The sequence below is a fragment of the Lepidochelys kempii genome, chromosome 4, assembly GCF_965140285.1.
Source record: "Lepidochelys kempii isolate rLepKem1 chromosome 4, rLepKem1.hap1, whole genome shotgun sequence".
NCBI classification, from domain to species: domain Eukaryota; kingdom Metazoa; phylum Chordata; order Testudines; family Cheloniidae; genus Lepidochelys; species Lepidochelys kempii.
In genome coordinates, this window is record NC_136383.1 from 64,030,589 (window position 1) to 64,044,894 (window position 14,306).

The 14,306-nt window shown below is 42.8% G+C and overlaps 1 protein-coding gene across 9 annotated transcripts in view; it reads right to left on the reverse strand.

The window, feature by feature from the left end:
* FSTL5 (follistatin like 5) overlaps window positions 1-14,306 on the reverse strand; it is a 564,833-nt gene that overhangs the window by 266,562 nt on the left and 283,965 nt on the right. The gene's annotated exons all lie outside the window — the stretch shown is intronic.

Genomic DNA, 14,306 nt, shown 5'->3' on the forward strand with positions numbered 1-14,306 from the left:
GGGTCCTCAAAACAAACAAACAAGAAAACACTTTGTGGAGAAAAAGCTCGCTGCCTCGATGATGGCTGACTGAAAGACAGGGAAGAAGTAAGCATCACCATTATGGCTAAAACAAACATGATCTTCTGGGACCCCAGACCTTCTTTCCTAATTCTAAGAGATGTCCTGACCAGACTGGGCCAAGGAAGAAGTCAGATGACATTGCTACCTGGATACAAACCTATGTGTCCTCCTCCTTTCCCACCTTATTTCTTCTCTTTCCTATCCCTCTCCTTTTGTCTAATAAGAGTCTGGCTTAGCTGGCCAAGACTGCATATTTTGCAACACTGATGAACCGAAAGAAGTAGCTCAAAGCAGGGCCCTAACCAGCCCAATGCTGATACAAGTTTGTCATGTCTCAGAGTGGCTGATAAAACAATGTGCCATGCCTGTGTTTTTCCAGCAGTGAGGTTGCAAGTGAGAATCAACACCAGAGACAAAAGCAGCATTTTCTATCTTTGCTGTTCTTTTGTTTACCCTTTTGTGTGTGTTTCTTTTGTTGAGTCTTCTAGGAACTTGAATTGAACTTTAACAACAACAGTTCCAGACCATCAACTAATTTCTTCTTTTTTCTCCAAAAGTGACAGTTATCATCATCTTTAATATCATGTAAGAGACCATCAAACATGTTTCCCCCCCGGCCCCCAAAGATTCTCTACAGCTAAAGGGAAAGGGAACATGAGATCTTGTTAAAATAAAAGCCTCACTTAATCCTTTACATTTCAAATGCTTTAAGCTGTTTCCCCTTCTTTTTGTGTAGCTTTAATAAAAGGTTAAAAAGAGGTTTAATGGTCTGCCATGTCGCTACGCAGGATGAAGTCTCTGTATACCAGACTGCAAACCTTGTTTAAAACTGTTTAATATTGGACAGTTTCAGGGTCATGTTAACACCTTCAACTCTTTGGCCTCATACATTCCACCTAAGTTAATACCACAGGTCTCTTGAGTCCCTGTCTAGTACTCTTCCATTAGGTCACTGCCTCTCCCTCCAGGTAAATGAACTGTGTCACCTTAATAGATACTATTTTGATTTTCTTTTTGAATATGAACACACTGATTCATTTATTATAATCCTACTGGATTCAAATTCTGGTTGTAACAGAATCTTGAGCTACTACCTAACCTAATGATCCTATGCCATCTTTTATTATGTAGTTTCTATAGGCATCATAGTTTGAACCACATCCCAAAAAGGACCTTGCCTTTGAGCATTTGAGCATTCATAACTCCTGTCAGGGTTCCCTTCCACACTCTGAACTCTAGGGTACAGATATGGGGACCTGCATGAAAGACGCCCTATGCTTATTCTTACTAGCTTAGGGTAAAGCTTCCCCAAGTCACAAACTCCTTGCCCTTGGAGGGTACGCTGCCGCCACCAAGTGGTTTAACAAAGAATCAGGGAAAGGACCACTTGGAGTTCCTATTCCCCCAAAATATCCCCCCAAGTCATTACACCCCCTTTCCAGGCATGAGAATAATATCCTAACCAATTGGTTACAAAATGATCACAGACCCAAACCCCTGGGTCTTAGGACCATAGAGAAATCAGTCAGGCTCTTAAAAAAACAGAACTTTATTAGAAAGAAAAAAGATAAAAGAAGCACCACTGTAAAATTAGAAGGGAAGCTAATCTCACAGGGCAATCAGATATAAAACACAGAGGATTTTCCTCTGGGCAAAAAACTTTAAAGCTACAAAAAGAAAACCAGGAATACACCTTCTTCTCAGCACAGAGAAAATCATAAGCCAAAACAAAAGTAAACTAATGCTTTTCCTTGCTAGTACTTACTAATTCTAATGGAGTTGGATTGCTTGCTTTCTTGATCTCTCTCCGGCAAGCACACAGAACAGACAGACAAAAACCTTCCCCTGCCCCTAGATTTGAAAGTATGTTGTCCCCTTATTGGTCCTTTTGGTCAGGTGCCAGCCAGGTTACCTGAGCTTCTTAACCCTTTACAGGTAAAAGGATATTGTGCCTCTGGCCAGGAGGGACTTTATAGTACTGTATACAGGAAGGTTGTTACTCTTCCCTTTATATTTATGGCAACTCCAATCAGTGTAAACAACTGGGGGCAGGGAGAGCAGGGAGGAGAATTCTGAAGGGAATGATGTATACATGTTAGCATATGCATTTGTTCCAACAAATAGTTCTATTTATTACAATTTTCTGAAGGGGGGGGGAAGAATCCATTTAAGAGAAGGAATAAAACCAAAGCAATTTCAAAGACAGGAAAAAAACATGCTTACAGTTGCTCAAACTATTTCCTATCCTGAGGGGGTTTCTGTCTTCCTGGTCCTCACTTTTTTTGGCTAAATTCTAACTGGGTAATTTATTTTCAAAAATTCCTCTGTGGTAGTTTTTGTTGGTTATATTTTCTTCTACACTTTCTGCCCTTAAAATGTTGTGTTATGTTTTTGTTATTATTTTAATACTGCAGTCTTCTACCCAACTGATGGCTGCTTTTTAGCAATGGATGGAACATAGGTATGTGTAGTTTTTAAGTGTGTAAAGCACTTTGGGATACTTGGATGAAAAGTAAAGTATTAATCACCACCATTAAGCTGCCCACCAACAAAGTGAGTTATATACTGATTATATTAAACTATAAGGATGAGTCAATATTTCATCTAAGTGTAGAGAACAAATCTACCAAAGAAAGATGTAAGGGTGGATTTCTGTGGACTTACCATGAGCTTTATACTGTCAGTGTAGCCTAGACAATTTGTGCCTGATATACCTCACATTTGTGCTGGTGTCAGGAATAACATTCTCCACTGAACTCCAGAGAAGAGTTACACTAGCATACAAATTAAATCAGAGGACAAACAGACCCCTTAAAGAGCTATAATAACTTCTACAAAAAAGAAAACTATAATCCACAGATCTTTTAAGATACACACACACAGGGTACACTTAAGAACATAAGAACAGCCATACTAGGTCAGACCGAAGGTCCTTCTATCGCAGTATCCTGCCCTCCGACAGTGCCCAATGCCTGGTGCCCAGGAGGGAATGTACAGAACAGATAATCCTCAAGTGATCCATCCTGTTGCCCATTCCCAGCTTCTGGCAAATAGAGGCTAGGGATACCATCTCTCTCCATTCTGGGTGTCATAAATATAAAGGGAAGGGTAAACCCCTTTGAAATCCCTCCTGGCCAGGGGAAAGCTCCTCTCACCTGTAAAGGGTTAAGAAGCTAAAGGTAACCTCGCTGGCACCTGACCAAAATGACCAATGAGGAGACAAGATACTTTCAAAAGCTGGGAGGAGGGAGAGAAACAAAGGGTCTGTGTGTCTGTCTATATGCTGGTCTTTACCGGGGATAGACCAGGAATGGAGTCTTAGAACTTTTAGTAAGTAATCTAGCTAGGTATGTGTTAGATTATGATTTCTTTAAATGGCTGAGAAAAGAATTGTGCTGAATAGAATAACTATTTCTGTCTGTGTACTTTTTTGTAACTTAAGGTTTTGCCTAGAGGGGTTCTCTATGTTTTTGAATCTAATTACCCTGTAAGATATCTACCATCCTGATTTTACAGGGGGGATTTCTTTATTTCTATTTACTTCTATTTTTATTAAAAGTCTTCTTGTAAGAAAACTGAATGCTTTTTCATTGTTCTCAGATCCAAGGATTTGGGTCTGTGGTCACCTATGCAAATTGGTGAGGCTTTTTATCCAACATTTCCCAGGAAAGGGGGGGTGCAAGTGTTGGGAGGATTGTTCATTGTTCTTAAGATCCAAGGGTCTGGGTCTGTAGTCACCTAGGCAAATTGGTGAGGCTTTTTACCAAACCTTGCCCAGGAAGTGGGGTGCAAGGTTTTGGGAAGTATTTTGCGGAGAAAGACGCGTCCAAACAGCTCTTCCCCAGTAACCAGTATTAGTTTGGTGGTGGTAGCGGCCAATCCAAGGACGACGGGTGGAATATTTTGTACCTTGGGGAAGTTTTGACCTAAGCTGGTAAAGATAAGCTTAGGAGGTTTTTTCATGCAGGTCCCCACATCTGTACCCTAGAGTTCAGAGTGGGGGAGGAACCTTGACACTGGGTAATAGCCATTGATGGACCTATCCTCCATGAACTTTTCTAGTTCCTTTTTGAACCCTGTTAAAGTTTTGGCCTTCACAACATCCTTTGGCGAGAAGTTTCACAGATTGGCAGTGCCTTGTCTGAAGAAATACTTCCTTCTGTTTGTTTTAAACCTGATGCATATTAATATCGTTTGAAATAGTATAATAATAATATTAAAATAGTTCTTGTGTTATGAGAAGTAGTAAATAGCACTTCCTTATTTACTTTCTCCACACCAATCATGACTTTATAGACCTCTGCAATATCCCCCCCTTTAATTCATCTCTTTTCCAAGCTGAAAAGCCCCAGTCTTATCAGTCTTTCCTCAGATGGCAGTCATTCCATACCCCTAATCATTTTTGTTGCCCTTTTCTGAACCTTTTCCAATTCTAATATATCTTTTTTTGAGATGTGGTGACCACATCTGCACACAGTATTCAAGATGTGGGCATAACATGAATTTATATAGAGGCAATATGATATTTTCTGTCTTATTATCTATCCCTTTCTTAGTGATTCCCAACATTCTATTCCCTTTTTAGACTGCTGCTGCACAATGAGTGGACATTTTCAGAGAACTATCCACAGTGACTCCAAGATCTCTTTCTTGAGTGGTAGCAGCTAATTTAGATCCCATCATTTTATATGTGTAGTTAGGATTATGTTTTCCAATGTGCATTACTTTGCATTTGTCAACATTGAATTTCATCTGCCATTTTGTTGCCCAGTCACCCAGTTTTGTGAAATCCTTTTGAAGCTCTTCGCAGTCTGCTTGGGACTTAGCTATCTTGAGTAATTTTGTATTATCTGCACATTTTGCCACTTCACTGTTTTCCCCTTTTTCCAGACCATTTATGAATATGTTAAATAGGACTGGGCCCTGTATGGACCCCCTGAGGGATACCACTATTTACCTCTCTCTATTCTGAAAACTGACCATTTATTCCTACCCTTTGTTCCCTATCTTTTAAACCAGTTACCAATCCATAAGAGGACCTTCCCTCTTATCCCATGACAGCTTACTTTACTTAAGAGGCTTTGGTGAGGGACCTTGTGAAAGACTTTCTGAAAATCTAACTACACTATATCCCCTGGATCCCCCTTGTCCACATTCTTGTTGAACCCCTCAAAGAATTATAGTAGATTAGTGATGCATGATTTCCGTTCTCAAAAACCATGTTGACTCTTCTCCAGCAAATTATGTTCATCTATGTGTCTGACAATTTTGTTCTTTACTATAGTTTCAAGCAATTTACCAAGTACTGAAATCAGGCTTACTGGCCTGTAATTGCCAGGATACCTTCTGGAGCCCTTTTTAAAAATTGCATCACATTAGCTATCCTCCAGTCATTTGGTACAGAAGCTGATTTAAATGATAGATTACAGGCTACAGTTAGTAGTTCTGCAATTTCACATTTGAATTCCTTCAGAACTCTTGGGTGAATAACATCTGTTTCTGGTGACTTATTACTGTTTAGTTTATCAATTTGTTCCAAAACCCCCTCTAATTACACCTCCATCTGCAACAGTTCCTCAGATTTGTCAGCTAATAAGAATGGCTCAAGTTTGGGCATCTCCCTCACATCCTCAGCCATGAAGACCGCTGCAAAGAATTTATTTAGTTTCTCCGCAATTGCCTTATCGTCCTTGAGTGCTCCTTTAGCATCTCTGTGATCAGTGAACCCACTGGTTGTTTAGCAGGCTTCCTGCTTCTGACCTACTTAAACATTTTTTTTGCTATTACTTTGAATCTTTGGCTAGCTGTTCTTCACATTCTTTTTGGCCTTCCTAATTATATTTTTACAAATCATTTGCAGAGCTTATGCTCTTTTCTATTTTCCTCAATAGGATTAAACTTCCACTTTTTAAAGGATGCTTTTTTGCCTCTCACTGCCTCTTTTACTTTGTTGTTTAGTGGCACGTTTTTGGATCTCTTACTATGTTCTCTTAATTTGGGGTATATATTTTAGTTGAGCCTCTATTATGGTGTCTTTAAAAAGTTTCCATGCAGCTTGGCAGGGATTTCACTTTTGGCACTGTACCTTTAAATTTCTGTTTCACTAACTTCCTCATTTTTGTGTAGTTCCCCTTTCTGAAATTAAATGTGACAGTGTTGGGCTGCTGTGGTGCTTACCCCAACACAAGGATGTTAAATTTAATTATATTATGGTCTCTATTACCAAGCGGCCCAGCTATATTCACCTGTGCTCCACTTAGGACTAAATCAAGAATTGTCTCTCCTCTTGTGTGCTCCAAGAAGCAGCCATTTAAGGTGTCAAAAAACTTTATCTCTGCTTCCCATCCTGAGGTGACATGTAGTCAATATGGGGATAGTGGAAATTCCCCAATATTATTGAGTTTTTTATTTTAATAGCCTCTTCTCTACATCATCGTTTCATCCAAGCATTAAGACCCTGCAGCTCTGCCTGTCTAACTGGCCCCACACATGGAAATGGAAGCATTTCAGAGAATGCTACCATAGAGGTCCTGGATTTCAATCTCTTACATTGCAGCCTAAATTTGGCCTCCAGGACTTCTCTCCTATCCTTCCCTATGTCAGTGGTACCTACATGTACCTTGACCACCGGCCTCCCCAGCACTACCTATAAGCCTATCTTGATGTCTCGAGAGATCCGCAACCTTCACACCAGGCAGGCAAGTCACAATGCGGTTCTCCTGGTCATTGCAAACCCAGCTATCTATGTTTCTAATGATCGAATCACACCTTACTAATACCTGTCTCTTCCTAATAACTGGAGGTCCCTCCTTTGGAGAGGTATCCTCAGTACGAGAGGATACGACATCATCAACTGGAAGGAGGGTCCCAACTATGGGATCTTTTACCTCTGCTCCAGTTGGATGTTCTCCTTCCCTGAGACTTTCATCCTCTTCAACAGCACAGACCAGGGGTGGGACCATTCCACTGTGTCCCAGAAAGTCTCATCTATATACACTGTCTCCCTTACCTCCTCCAGTTCAACCACTCTGGTCTCCAAATCCCATACATGGTCTCTGAAGGCCAGAAAGACCTTTCACTGAATGCACACATAGGCCACCTGACCACAGGGCAGGTAATCATACATGCTGCATTGTGTGCAATAAACTGGTTAGCCCCCACTCTGTTTCTGGACTTCTGCCTTCATTATCTTTTAATTCCTGAAGCTCATTCTTTTGTTGTTCTTTTGTTTTTATCAGGGGATGTTTTGGGCTTTAAGTTTAAAGTAGCTTAAGGAATGTTAAGTGTATCTAGCCCCCACTCCTACTTCCCCCTGTAAATGCCTCGCAAAACTCCCGTTAGATGCTCCTGTTCGCTAGCAATTCAAACAAAGTGGGCAGGTGTGACAGAATGTACCTGTGTCCATACCCTACACACTATTGTAATAATATTTGTACAAAGTATGCTGTGTAAGGTGTGATTTGAAATTCATATTTTGCTGGTCATTATTGTCCTAATAAAATGTGTCTGGAAACATTGTATGTGAAGTTATAAGATTCCAGTGTATGGTGTTCTTAACACGTTTCAATCTAAGGTTGGCAAACAGATATGTCACAAACAAAGGAATGTGTGCTCTGCTTAATTTGCACTTACGCAGTAAACAGTCAGCAAGCAGGAATGGAAACAAAAGATGAGGAAAAGCAGCAGGAAACATCCTTCCCTATACCACCCCCATCCCTTGAAAAACATTTCCAGCTGAGATTCAGGAGACAGACACTATAAAAAAGGAGGGGCAAACACTCCAAGACTTCCCCCCTCCCCACCCGTTGCTTTCACAGCACCAGAAGGGACAAAGGAAGCACTCGTTGAACACTGGGCGAAGGGGTCATGAGCTAAGAAGTTTGGTCAGTAAGACTGCTGAATTGTGGTGAGAAAACTTTGCTTTGAATTTAACATAGTTTGTTAAGTTAGGCACTAGTAGCATTATCTTTAGTTTCTTGTAACCATTTCTGACTTTTATTCCTAATTGCTTTTAGTTACTTAATCTCTCTCGTTGTAGTTAATAAACTTGTTTTATTCTTTTATCTCATACAGTGTGTTTAAATTGAAGTGTTAGGGAAACTCCATTTAGGGTGGCAGGTTATGTGCATATTATTTCTATTAAAGCAATAATGGACTTTATATGAACTTATATAGTCCAGGAGAGGGCTGGGCAGTACAGAACATACATTTCTGGGGGAAAATCTAAGACTGAGAGTGTTGGGGTCACCCTGCAGTATAGCTAAGCCTGGTAAGAGATAAAGGGTGGCTGGCTGCAGCACATGCAGACACAGCTGGGAGTGACTTGATGGCTGGAGGCTGTTTGTGAGCAGTCAGGGCTGGAAGCTACAGCAGCCAAGCATTGTAAAGGGTGTCCCAAGTTAGAGGGCAGGGGTAATACAGCTACTTGTTAGTCTAGATTGTACCCTGGGTATGTCACAGTAGGGTATTACAATAATCACTCACAAAGAGGAATTGTAGACTTAATTCTCCATATTCTAGCCTAGAAAGGTGTGTTGCTACATTCATGTTTTTCAGCACACTCTAATTTTAATATTACAACGATTCAGATGAAGTTATAGAAGAAAATGGGTATAGTATGGCTGACAAATTCAATGAGCTATTAAATGTGCAACAATAATTAGGTTACCAATTGAGAATACTGTGTCAGAGGAACAAAAACACATAATTAACTTAATTACTAACACAGACATCATCCACAGGTGTATCCATGGAGTGTCTCCTTTCATCCAATTATTAAATAACAACCTCCTAAGTAAAATGAAGAATCCAGCCAAGAAAAAACAGGTGATTTGGCAGTTAATGTATTAGTTGGTCTGTCAGCCTGCTAAGTCATAAACACAAATTTAGAACAAGTTCAGTGTTGGCACTGTAATTTACCCTTGAGCTACCCCTTTGAGTATAGTCCTTAGTAAGAAGCCACCTTTTGCTAAAAGATACCAGAGTTACCCCTAGACTTAGTAAAATACACTGAAAAAGTTATATAAATGCATGAGTGAGATATTATGCAAAAAAAATTGCCATTTGATGAATTATGTATCCGATAAATATTTGCTCAAAGCTGCACACATACAAAAAAACCCTGAATTGATTATTCAGTTAAAGTGCTCAATTTCACTGTGTAACCTATTTGATAAATAGTATTTAACAGTTTTTATTACCACAGTTATTTCCTCTTTAAAGTATGATGGCGAGGGGTGGGGGCGAAATGTGGGTACACCGCTGTGGTGCTTGCAAGTGCTTACTTTTTAATATCAAGCAATGTTATAGCAAGAGATGTAACAGCCCATTTCTCGTCTTTATTGTGAACACTTTGAGTATTGGACATAAATGGAAACTATAGGAATCTTTTTTGGAAAAATTAGGATTTCATACCAACTTAGCTTAAGTTCAGTCAACCTGCAACTTCGTATAGTGCCAATTAAAGTTTTTATCTTCCCAATCTTCGGTTCCCAAGAAATCCTCACAAAGGATCCCTGCTAATAAATAAATAAAAATAAGTGGGAGGAGAGTGTTTGTTTATATTTTATTTGGAAACAGAATAATACTTCTGGATTTGGCCAAGTTTCTCTCTGTTTCTCCAATTCAAGAAATGTAAAACCATATGAAACTAATTATATGTATGTATTTAAAGGAGGCCTCACAGTCCTACCGGATCCTGCCCCAAGAAAAAGAACAGTGAACTTCGGTCATCCTGACCTGACTACAAAAGCTGCAGAGAGCAACCAATCAGAGCACAGCAGGCTTAGTTAAAAGGGGCTGAGCAAACCAGTTCCTGACTGCCGCCTGAGTAGCAAAGAAGGGTGTTCTGGTCAAAGGTAGAGTCCTGCGCAGATACAAAATTAATATCTGAGGATGTGGATATCCATAGATATAAATCATATATCCGCAGAGCTGCAGGGCTCTACCGGGACTGCAGCAGCAAAAGCAGCCATAGGTCAGGCTGCCACTTGCAGGAGCCAGTGTCTCGCACGGGCAGCTCCTCTGGCCTGGCTGTACCTCCCCCAGCTCAACCCACTAGGGTGGGCACCAGGCTCACTGGTAGCTGTCTCTAGTCACACTAGTGTGTGCAGTGGCTTGAACGCTCCCAGATAGGAGTCCCTTCCATGCAGCTGTCTGAGTCTCCTGTTTGAGGGACAGCTGCCAGTGATCCTGGTGCCTCCCTCCGTGGGTGGGGCTGAGGGCCATACAGCCACGCTGGAGGAGCTGCCCTGCAGGGCACTGGCTCCTGTGACTGGCAGCACAACATGGTGCTTTTGCCTCTGCATTTCCTGATAGAGCCCTGCAGCTCCACAGATACAAAATTTATATCCACGGATATAAATTGGATATCTGTGCAGGGCTTTAGTCACAGGAGCCTGAGAGATAACCAGAAGTTGTGTTCTGGTTGCATTTTGCTTTCTGCAAGGAGAGAGCAGACCTGAGAATTTTAACCCTGAAGTGCTGTGTGACACAGAAGAGACCCAGTGGGAAGAAGCCCAGGAGAAACAGTAGCAACTATGATGGAGTTAAAGGCAGCTGTGTGTGACTGCTGTTCATAGTGTCCCTGGGTTGGGATCCACAGTAGTGGGAGGGCCTGGGTCCCCCGCACCGGCCACTGGGGCAGTGGCCTAAGCCCCAAGAAAGGGATAAGACTATTTGCTAGAAGCCTGACAAAGGGGCTGTAATTCAAACAGCCCAGAGACAGGGCTCATGTGTTGAATTTTGCTACCCTGGAAGGGGACTGAATTCAAGGGCAACCTGACCGGAGAGCTGGGACAGTGAGAACCAGTGAAGCCAGAGTCATGAGGGAGAAAGCCCTGAGGGGCAATTCAGTGGTGAGCTGGAGCCGATTCACACCGGTTCGCTAGAACCGGTTGTTCTGCAAGGGACAACCGGTTCTAAGAGGGCTTCTAAATTTAACCAGCCAAAAGCGGTGCCTTAGGCGCTGACTCCATGGATGCTCCAGCCCTGGAGAAGCCAAGGGGAAAATTTGGTGGGTGCAGAGCACCCACCGGCAGCTCCCCGCTCCGGCCCCAATTCACCTCTGCTCCGCCGCCTCCCCGTCCCCTGAACGCGCTGCCCTGCTCTGCTTCTCCGCCCCCCCAGGCTTTCCGCGAATCAGCTGTTCGTACGGGAAGCTGGGGGAGGCTGAAAAGCAGTCTGCAGCTTCCCGCTCAGGCCCAGGGATGTGTAGGTGAGCTGGGGTGGAAGGGGTGTGAGGAAGGCCGCCCGCGCCACAGCAGGTAACCCGGGGTGGGGGAGGTGGCACGCAGGGGAACTGCTCCTTGCCCCAGCTCACCTCCACCACCCTCGGCCTGAGTGTGAAGCCGCCGCCTGCTTCTCAGCCCTCCCAGGCTTCCCGCCGAACAGCTGATTTGCGGAAAGCCTGGGGAGGGGGGCACGGAGAAGCAGAGCGGGGCAGTGCAATCAGGGGAAGAGGCAGAGCGGAGGTGAGGTGATCTGGGGCCGGGCGCGGGGTGGGGAGCTGCCGGTGGGTGCTCTGCAAATGCTCCAGCCCCGGAGCACCCAGGGGGTCGGTGCCTAAGGTGCCACTTTTGATCTGATCAGTGGGGGAGCAGTTGCTCCCCCTGTTCCCCCACTAGCTACACTCCCCAGCCTCTAGAAGCCGGAGGGACCTGCTGGTTGCTTCCTGGGAGCTACCCCAGGTAAGCACCTCTGGGACTTTTCACCTCACCCCCCGGCAGATGCCTCTGGCTCTTAGGGGTGGGGTGGGCACCCACTACGATGGCCCATGAGACCCTCCTTCCCAGTTCTGGGGGCAGTCAGGGGACAGGGTAGAGGGGTGGATGGGGCAAGGGTCCAGGGGGGCATCAAGGAACGCAGGGGGATTGGATGGGCCAGGAGTCCCGGGGGGATGGGGGTGCACAACGATCCCCTCGTGGGGTGAGGAGGGAACCCATTAAGATTTTGGCAGCTCATCACTGGGGCAATTGTCTATAACAGGGCAGGGATGGACTTAAAATTAGCCAAGAAAGGGCTGAGAACTGAGCCTAAAAACACTAACAAGGGTACAGTGATTGGCCCTTTTGGACCTTTGTAACCCCAGAAGGGATTCATCCATTGACAACTGTGTGACTGAGCCTCAGGGCTCAGCCACTGAAGACCTGCTTGATGAGGTCAACAACGTACAAGGAAAAAGAAAACTAGCACCACACCCAGCCAACAGGAGACACTCACGAGAGGTGAGTGCACCATGTCACAATAACAAGAGTCCTGTGATTCAACATCACCGTTTCATTCAGCTCTAAAACTCTTTTCCAACAATTACTTATGTTACCAGAAGCAAATATTTCAAAAAGTACGTGCAGGAACAGGAAGCAGCTATTTACTACCATTAATCTCTAGAATTTCTAGTTCTACTATCTGATTGCCCTCATAACTTTCATTTTTATGGCCTTAAATCTAATAGAGGAATGTATTGGAAAGTAGACTGATAATACTGAAGAATGCAACCCATTGGGTTTTGAGGGAGATTTCTGAATCTATATAGTCAAGAGTGGTTCTAATATATAGGAGTGTTCCCCTCTCAGTTAAATCTGCCTCTTGATATTGAGCATGGCAGAAGTGGAAAGAGCTTTCGATCCCCTGAGATGTTTCCCTAAATATCTTTTTTCCAAGTGTGTTTTTTTTTAAAAACTTCTCAAGGCTTCCTACTGTTGATGGGTCACCCGCTCCTACTCAGTCATCAATCACAGAGCCTCCATTTGCTCTCATGCATTGACAGGCATGACTTCTTCATTCATACATCAGAAGACAGACAGCTAAGAAGCCTTTATCATTTCTTCTAGAGCAGGAGCTGGATTAAAGTACTCTGCGGGTTTACTTGGCAAGATTAAAGTTTTCCACAGGTCACTTCCAGCCCATGTGTTATATGATTGACATTACTGTTGAAAATTAAAGATTGCCCTACATTTCCACTAGATTACCAAATACAGGACGTAGTTTCCTGACAGCTGGGGGTCACATAGAAGCTCAATCACTGTACTGCTTTTTTCTGCTCTCACTGGGCAAAAAAGTGTTTTCAGCCAAATTTTGCTGTGTTTAATAAACACCAAAACTGAATCTAGCAGCTGAATCAAAGTTGTCCAAAGCCATCCAATACCGCAGTGCTATTTCTCTGTTCCTCATACTTAATTTATTACTATAGTTTATTATTTTTAAAATCAAAGACCACTACTCACCTGGTTACTTCCTAAAAGTGCAGTGCATTCCCATTAGATATCCTAAGATTAGACATGCTGGAAAAGTTATACGGTAGAAGGAGGAAACAAGATTTTTTATCTCCCAAGATTCAAAAGGTGACATTCTGGAGTTTTGTAAAAATTATTTATGTTGGTTAAGAAATAGGCATTTAAGCAAGCCCATACTGAGTGCAGCACAATATCTTTACACTGTTTCAAGTAAACAAGCTAAGGGCTGAGTCCTACTCAGGTAGTTGACTGTGCAATGGGTACTTCAGCAGGATGGGTGAGGGCAAGAAATTCTCTTCAGTAGAAGCTGCTTCAGCTCAAATATTGAAGCAATCCTCATGTGCCCAGGTGGGGAAAGGACAAGAGGATTCTATGACCCACCCCCAAGCCTTCCATATACAGGGTACCATGCTGACAAACCTCTGAGATAGGACAGTGCATAATCCCTGTTTATTCTTTTATATCCTGTCTCTGTGGCACTGCAGAATGACATTGATTCTGCTGCCAGCGTGTGCTTCTCAGCAACAAAGGTGGGAGCTGGCCTTGCTCCTCTAAGCCTTTCGCAATACAGCCTTTACTTTTGTACCTCAACATTTGTCAAACAGAATTATTAGCCAATGACAAGACCTATATTGTTTCCAGAATTCTAAGATGTAGCTTTCTAAAGAAAAAGCTGAGCTTTCTATTATTTTTTGTCAGCTGAAGTTAATCAAGCCTATTTTATTTAGATTATCCATTGTTTGTTCAGCAACAACCACTCTTGCTGCTGCAGAAAATACATAGAGAGATGCCCTTCAGAGAAGGCACTACATTCTAAAAGACAGAGACATGGAAGAAAACAGAATATTTTAGAGGGTTTTTTTTTTCATTCTGTCTCTCCCCCACTGATTTTTCCTTAAGCACAGATTTTGAACCCCTTACTCACTGGTGAGCACTTATAAACCCAAGTAGTCCCATTGACTCCAATGGGATCAGTCATGTTAAAAAAAAAAAAAAAGAACAAAAACCCTA